The sequence below is a fragment of the Varanus komodoensis genome, unplaced genomic scaffold, assembly GCF_004798865.1.
Source record: "Varanus komodoensis strain SLA01 unplaced genomic scaffold, ASM479886v1 scaffold1, whole genome shotgun sequence".
In the NCBI taxonomy this organism is placed as follows: Eukaryota; Metazoa; Chordata; class Lepidosauria; order Squamata; family Varanidae; genus Varanus; species Varanus komodoensis.
This window is the reverse complement of record NW_025335268.1, coordinates 131,526,729-131,533,841: the sequence shown is the minus strand read 5'-3', so window position 1 is coordinate 131,533,841 and position 7,113 is coordinate 131,526,729. Positions and strand designations below refer to the sequence as shown.

Sequence of the window (7,113 nt, the reverse complement as noted above, 5' to 3'; positions counted from 1 at the left end):
CAGAACGAATTAACCTTATTTACATTGAACCTTATGGGGAAATTTATCTTGGCTCATGACCAATTTGGGTCACAACCGGAGTCCTGGAACGGATTAAATTCATGAGCCATGGTGCCACTGTATTTTAAAAAGCCAGCCAGAATGTTTGGTGGCTTTTATTCAAATATATTGAACATTTGAAAAATTTATACAAACTTTTATTCCATTCATTTAACCAAATGTGTACGCTCAACATGAAATTTACAGAAATAACAGTACATAAATGCAGCTTGCCCTCTTGAAATTAATAGGCTTGGCTTCAGTACTGCTGACATACAGAAACTTTTGGTCACACTGATTTCAGTAGAACAATCAAGTTGCTTCCCACTAAAGTCTTTGTGCCCTAAAAGTGCCCCTTGATCTTTCTGTGTATAAAATATACAAAACTTTGAACTGAAACATACAGGATACAATTCCTCTCAAGTACATGTTATTGTTATCAGTGTATTTTTAAACCAGAACAAACAAGTTTAGACTCTGCACAGAGAATCATGGAGAATGCTGAAGTGTACAGAATTGACAGCCACCCTACATCTCTTTAAAACAGCCTTCCCCAACCTTGTGCCTTCCAGACAAATTTGGACTGCAACACCCAGAATTCCCAGTCAATGGCCTTGCTGGATGGGAATTTTGGGAGATGTGGTCCAAATGCCTCTGAAGGTCACCAGGTTGGGGAAGGTTGGTTGGAGATAATAGACATATAGAAAAGCTTTGAGGCCAAATGCATGCTAACTTGAAAGGTGATTTTTAGTGTTTTCTAGCAAGAGGGCAATATAAATGTCTTTATACACTATAAAGACCATAGACAATCCTTTATTGTGTGTGGGAGGTCAGTGATCCTTGCTTCATCTCTGCCTACCCTGAAAGGACCCCCCAGCCCTGTCCTCAGCCAGACATATCTTTTAGACTTCTGAAATCTTGTTGGCCGCTACTCAAATGTTCTCAAAGCATTCCTCTAGCCAGCAACATCACCATCAGTCAGCAGAGGGGGGCGAATACACTTGTGACAAATGCTTTCCTTTACTCCAAAACGTGGGTCTTCTGTGTAGAAGTTAAAACCTATGAGAGGATCTGGGCATCCACTGGGGTTAACACCACTATTATAAAAACCCCTCAATCTGCACAGTTCATCAGCATTCATTTCCAGGAAGAAGGCCATCTTATCACAGCAAGATGTGGGATAAGAAAGTGTGCACATGCATGCATGCAAATCAATCTTTTCCTCTCCCACTGCAATTTATTATCTTCAGTTTGCCGTTTCTATCTAAAGGGAGTTGCTGCCATTGAAGATATACTTTTAAGAATTACTTTTCTGTCACTGATTTGATTTCACCCAACCCACTTACTTCCAAACAGCTCACAAAAAGGGTAAGAGCTTTTCCCTGATAGGGAGAGGGGGCAGAAGCTGCTGAGCAATTCTTACTGAGCATGCTTAAAATCAGTAAGAATCAGTTGGCCCTACCAACAAATGAGTCATGTTCCCCCAAGACCTGTCATGGATGGAAATTTGACCCTTAGACTGAAAAAGTTCCTGACCCCAGCCATAAGTGGTGGACTTTTCTTCCAGAACAGAAGTGAGTCTGTTTCATCCTCCCGCTTTTCTCTTTGTTGTTGCCGCAGATATTCCTTTCATGGCTGAATTTTGCTAACAAGCTTCATTTCAAAAACAGACAAGTTATGTTATCTGAAAGCTCTGAAGCCACACTCTTAAGTTCACAGAATAAGATGCTTGCTTAAATGATATAGGGTAACTGTAAGGGAAGGGTCTATATCCTTTAAGTGCATTTGTGAGAAATGTTATGAGACAGTTGTGGGAACTCACAAAATGGCTGCCAGCAGGGGGTTGCTTTCATTAGCCCTGCCTAATGTGATTGCTTGGTTTCACGTACCTTTAACTGAAAGTGGTTTTCCACTCCAGTGAACACCAGCTTCACAGGCAGGGATAACGCTAGTTCTCATGATTCGAGATTTTATTCTTGAAATTATGTACAGAACAGGTCAAAACAAAAGTGATATGTGCAAGTGCGCAGGACTTTTTAAAAGGCCAAAAATTGCTTCATGCTTGAATTATATGTTCAATTTCTATAACTATGAAAATTGTTGAAGCTTTACATTCACATCTTCACTAAATTCCCATATCTGTTTCTCAAACAAAAATTGAGAATTAAAAAACAGCTAGAATTCCTGGAGTTCTACTGAAGAAGTTCAGTACTTTCAGATGAAGATCTTGACTGCTTTATTTTGTTTCCAATGGCAGATCTTTGCTGCAGACTGCATAAGACTCCAAAGAGGCAGGATGAGGGTCAGTTTTCCTTAGAAGAGGAAAAAAGTCAAATTTCAAATTCATACCTATATTTAATTCAAATGAATTTCAGCAATGACTTCCTCTTATTCAGTTTTATTAATACAAAAAGAATTAATGCACACAAATTCTATTTAACAACACAGTACTGACCTTTTGAAAGAAATGTTAGTAATGTTCACACTGAAGAAAATGCAATCACTCTTGCTTCCAAACATCCAGGAAAATCAGACCACAGAAATTACAGAACTAGAGAGATGAATGACAGCAACTGTAGGATATTAGATGCAAAGCATGCAACATACATAAGGATTATACAAGCACTAGAGAAACATGTCTGGAAGATGTGTAGCTTAAGTACAGAAAAAAGATCCTTTCCAATAAATTCCCCTGAGATTCCTTGTTCAGAAATGAAATTTCCACAGACCTTCCTGTGTGCACATATCAAAGATAAGACATATATATGGTACTGAATGGATGTCATGTATGAAAATATCACTTAAGAAAGTACATTCAGCTGTGTCTGGTGGAGGGTTTGTGCTAACAGAAAGCCCATACACTTGTATAAAGCAGCACACCTGAAGAGCAAGTCAAGATAACCCTACACAAAATAACTATTTTCTTATGTTTTCTTTACTAGTAATTTATACATACTGCCGTTATTGTTAAATGCATTTTGTTAAAATGTTTCCTGTCACTACCAAATAAATGTATATATAGGATATTTTAGATGAATGGAGGGGGAGCTGAATGGGCTCACTCTTTATTGCTGGTGCACACCTACAATAAAGGTATTTTTTTAAAGACTTTTACTGGTGTTGCCTTTCGCTTGAACTGAGGTCAGATAACAAAGAGGGACTTTTGCTCTGCTCTCAAACATTGGGTTCACACAGTATAAGAAATCCTGTGTGGTTTTTTGTGTGGATGTGTCTGAAAGATGATCAGCCTCATCATGCTAACTCTTGTGCCACTCACCACTTTCTTCCTTCTCAGGACTCTAGGCAGTAACCCGGGGGCACTGTGGGAAAGAATGAGGCTCCTTGCTTTAACAGCTGCAATTGCAAGCCACATTTGGTTCACCACAGCTATCCAACAGTCTGTGCTTGCACCAACAGGGTTCATACCTGAAGCACAGCCAAGATGACAAGCAGCTGCTCAGGCACTCTTCCCTCCTGCTTCAGAGGGAAGATGAGGGGTGCCCAAGCTGGACTCAGGCAAAAGAGGGGTACATAAACGAGCTGCACCCCACTCCAGCAATGCCTCAGTGGAACACTTCCTCTGTGTAGGCAACAGGAGCAAGCAGAGCTTGGTGGCACACCATGCCATTCTTCTTGTGTGAGCAGCAGGATACCTGCATGCCATAGCAGATCCCCCTACTGCACCCCTTTTCTGTGGCTCCCCCTCAGTGCTACCACTCCGCTGGCTTGGGATGCTGCTCTAGCAAGTCAGAGCGAGAAGGCACAGTAGGGAAAACTATCTTAGTGGATTCTGCAGAGGACATCGAAAAAGTGGCAATGGGAGGGCAAGAGCCTTTGAAACTCCAAGGCCATTGACCCTGGTTTGAAAAGAGATGTTTTGCAAAAGACTGGAGGGGACACAGGAAGGAGTCAGTGCCTTGCCCAATCCCTGACCCCATGATGAGGCCTCGGGGGAAATGAGCTACTCAGAGCACTTGTGTGGATCTCACCAGCAGAGGCTACCCTGAAGGTTCAGCCTGCAGCGTGAAGGAAAGGAAAGGACTGGGGAGAAGGTTCCAGTTTGAGCTCAACACTCACTCTACATGAGCAGAGGCTTATCATTCAGCTTGCTAGAAGACTTCTAGAATTGTACTGTTTAGTTAGTTGTGAAGTGTCAACAACAATACACACTGTAAGGGACCTATCAGGTGTTTTTGAGCCTAGGGCAAGAAAGGAAGGGTCTGACTCATGATAGGCTCCTCACAAAAAGGCCAGCATGTACCCTGAAGTATAAAGGGCTCCAAAAGGTTATCTCCAGTCTGCAAGAATGAACATCAACATTGCAAATGCAGCTGAGTGTAAGCAAGCATAAATACAAGTTAGGCCAAAAAAATCCGAACTTCATGTATTAGCTGATGAGATCTGGGCTAGTGGTGACTGACCAAGAAAAATATCTTGGGGTTGTGCTGCACAGCTCAAGGAAACTATCAACTTGGTGCATGACCATTGTGAAAAGGCAAACTCTGTAAAAGAATACTTAGTAAAGGAATCGAAAAATAATACTGCCATCTGTATACTGCCCCCATATAGATCTATGGTACAATCACACTGCATACTGTTTGGTCTCTACATTTAAAAGAGGATATTGTAGAGCTGAAAAAAGTGCAGAAAGGGGCAATTAAAATTTGAACTTTGAGCAATTCCCCAAGGGAAAAGCTAACAGCAGAGATTGTTTAACTGAATAAAAAGCCAAGTAAGAGGTTTTGTGATAAAGGTGTAGAGAAGTATACATGCTGTGAAGAGAGATTTTTCTTCTTCTCCCATACTACTAGATTTTGGGGTCAACCTATGAAACATTAATAGGTAGTTCAGGAACAGGTAAAAGGAAGTATTTCTTCACACAGCACATAACCATTGGGATTCATGTTCGTAAGATACAGTATTGGCCACCAGTTTAAAAGGGGATTGGACAAATTCCTGGAGGAGGAGGTTATCAATCACTACTGCTTTTGGTGGCTATATGCTACCTCTGCTAACACAAACATGATAGTTGCTAAGGAGCTTGGCTAGGAGGATGCTGTTACCCTAAGATGCTGTTCCCTTGCTTTTGGGCATCCTACAAATAGCTGGTTGGCCACTATGTCAACAGAATGCTGAAACAGATGGACCCTTGGCAACATCCAGCATGGATTTTCTTATGTGTGGGGACACTCCTTTCTGAGTGAGAGTCCAACCCTAAAATCAGACTAATTTTTATTTTAGATAATTCATAAAAGGCAAAAAACCCTGGGAGAGGAAAAGGCAAGCACTGTAAGAGACCAAAATTATATGCATGTCAGAATAGACCCTTCCAATGATCCACTGGCTTTTCATGCTTGAAATCAAGGCCTGCTTACATATTTTCCAAGTTAGTCATAAGGACCAAATCATGAAAACTTTTCCATGAGCTCACTGGGTCATTACAAGAGAGGATGTGCCAAAAAAGCTGGGGGGGGGGGGATTCAGAGGACAATCTTTAGCCGTGTACTCTGAATAACCTACTCAGTGATCGCCAAATGAATATATCATAATTGGGACCAATACAAAATTAAAAGTATGAACAGTTCCAAGCAGGAAATATCAAGTAGTTAACTGGTTTCACACTCTCAAACTCAAACAGCTACCTGGAAAAATGAAACTACAAGAACATTTCTAATACAATCCTATCGAGATTCCATTCCATGGCAAATATTTATGCAGAGTAACACATGACTACTTTCCAGATAAAAATATTAAGGTGTAATCTATTAGGATTCCCCCCCCCCAAAAAAGGTATATTTATCTGTACCTGAGGCAAGACCATGAGTTTAAATCAATATGCTTTGCTAATGACTTGAAAGTTATGTTGATCATATGTAATCATCCTGTTAAGAGATTTTTGCACTGAATACCTGTGATTAGTAAAACATTGCTGAATTAATTTAGGGACACACAATAATGTTCAAAGTTTTGTAAACCTGTTTCATAAAAATACCAAAACATGAATATGATGCTACAAGCAAACATGGAAAACGCTGAACAAAACAAAAAACAGCAAGAAAGGAAGTTGTGCAGGAAAGAAACTCAGAACAATCCTATTTTAATGTCTCTAGGTTAGGACTGCAGAAGTTTATATTAAATGACAGTGTCTGAAGAACCTTAATGACTTCAAGACAAGGTTCTTCAACAAATGTATCATACTGCTGAGTTGGAAAGCCAAGAAGTGAAAAAAAAGCAGTCCCATTGTTGTGTAGCCATTTTGACAAGGATTTTAAAAATTTCAGTGAAAGAATATTCATTAGACATTGCTATGCCTGTGTTAGAATGGACAGGCCATATTAAAAAAAGACAGGCCATTTTGCACTCCAAAATGTCCATCCTGGGAACTTAATAAAATACAGTTTAGTCATTTTTGAGAAACTACACTTTACCTGATGCTGTTTGTTCTGTGCTGGGATTATTGCAACTGCTGCAAATACCAAACACAAGCCCTTTCTGGATACAAAGCACATTTAAATAGAAAGCATAGGCTGTGCAGAAGGCACAGGGAAGCCCAGAAGCACACACTCCTTCACAGAATCAGAAGGAGGCTACAGAAACCAGATATAGCATGTCCTGGGCTGACTCACCGCTTTTTATGTTGACCTTGGAATTTCGTAGCTACACCAGCTCCAGCTAAACCAATCACAAGTATACAACCAACTGTAGCTCCTTGAGGGGAAAAAGTAAAAAAAAAAAAATCCAGTGATGTATTGGAAAGTATAAAATAAAGTGATCCATCCCTGAATGGAGTAGTATCAGTAAAAGCTCCCAACATATTTCCAGAGTGTTTTGGAAAAATCCCATTTTTTTCTAGGTCAAATATAGAAGACAAAGAAGAGAACCATGAAATTGAAGGAGGACACATTTACTTGCCAGAAACAAGTCCAATGAACTCCAATATCATGAACGGTGCCACCGGTTGACAATTTCCATTAGTTTTCCAGGGTTTTTGTTAGGTATTCAGGACAGGAACCACATTGCCTTCATGGAAGGAAGTGGGAATCCTCTCATGCACAAGCTACCTGGACATACACA

General features: G+C 40.3%; 1 long non-coding RNA gene across 1 annotated transcript; it reads right to left on the bottom strand.

The window, feature by feature from the left end:
* Positions 1-180: 180 nt before the first annotated feature.
* On the bottom strand, positions 181-7,107 carry LOC123031634. The gene is made up of 2 exons (XR_006416342.1): positions 6,666-7,107; positions 181-2,351 (listed from the first exon to the last, which is right to left on the bottom strand). It is a non-coding gene; the product is annotated as an uncharacterized LOC123031634 (long non-coding RNA).
* Positions 7,108-7,113: the final 6 nt, after the last annotated feature.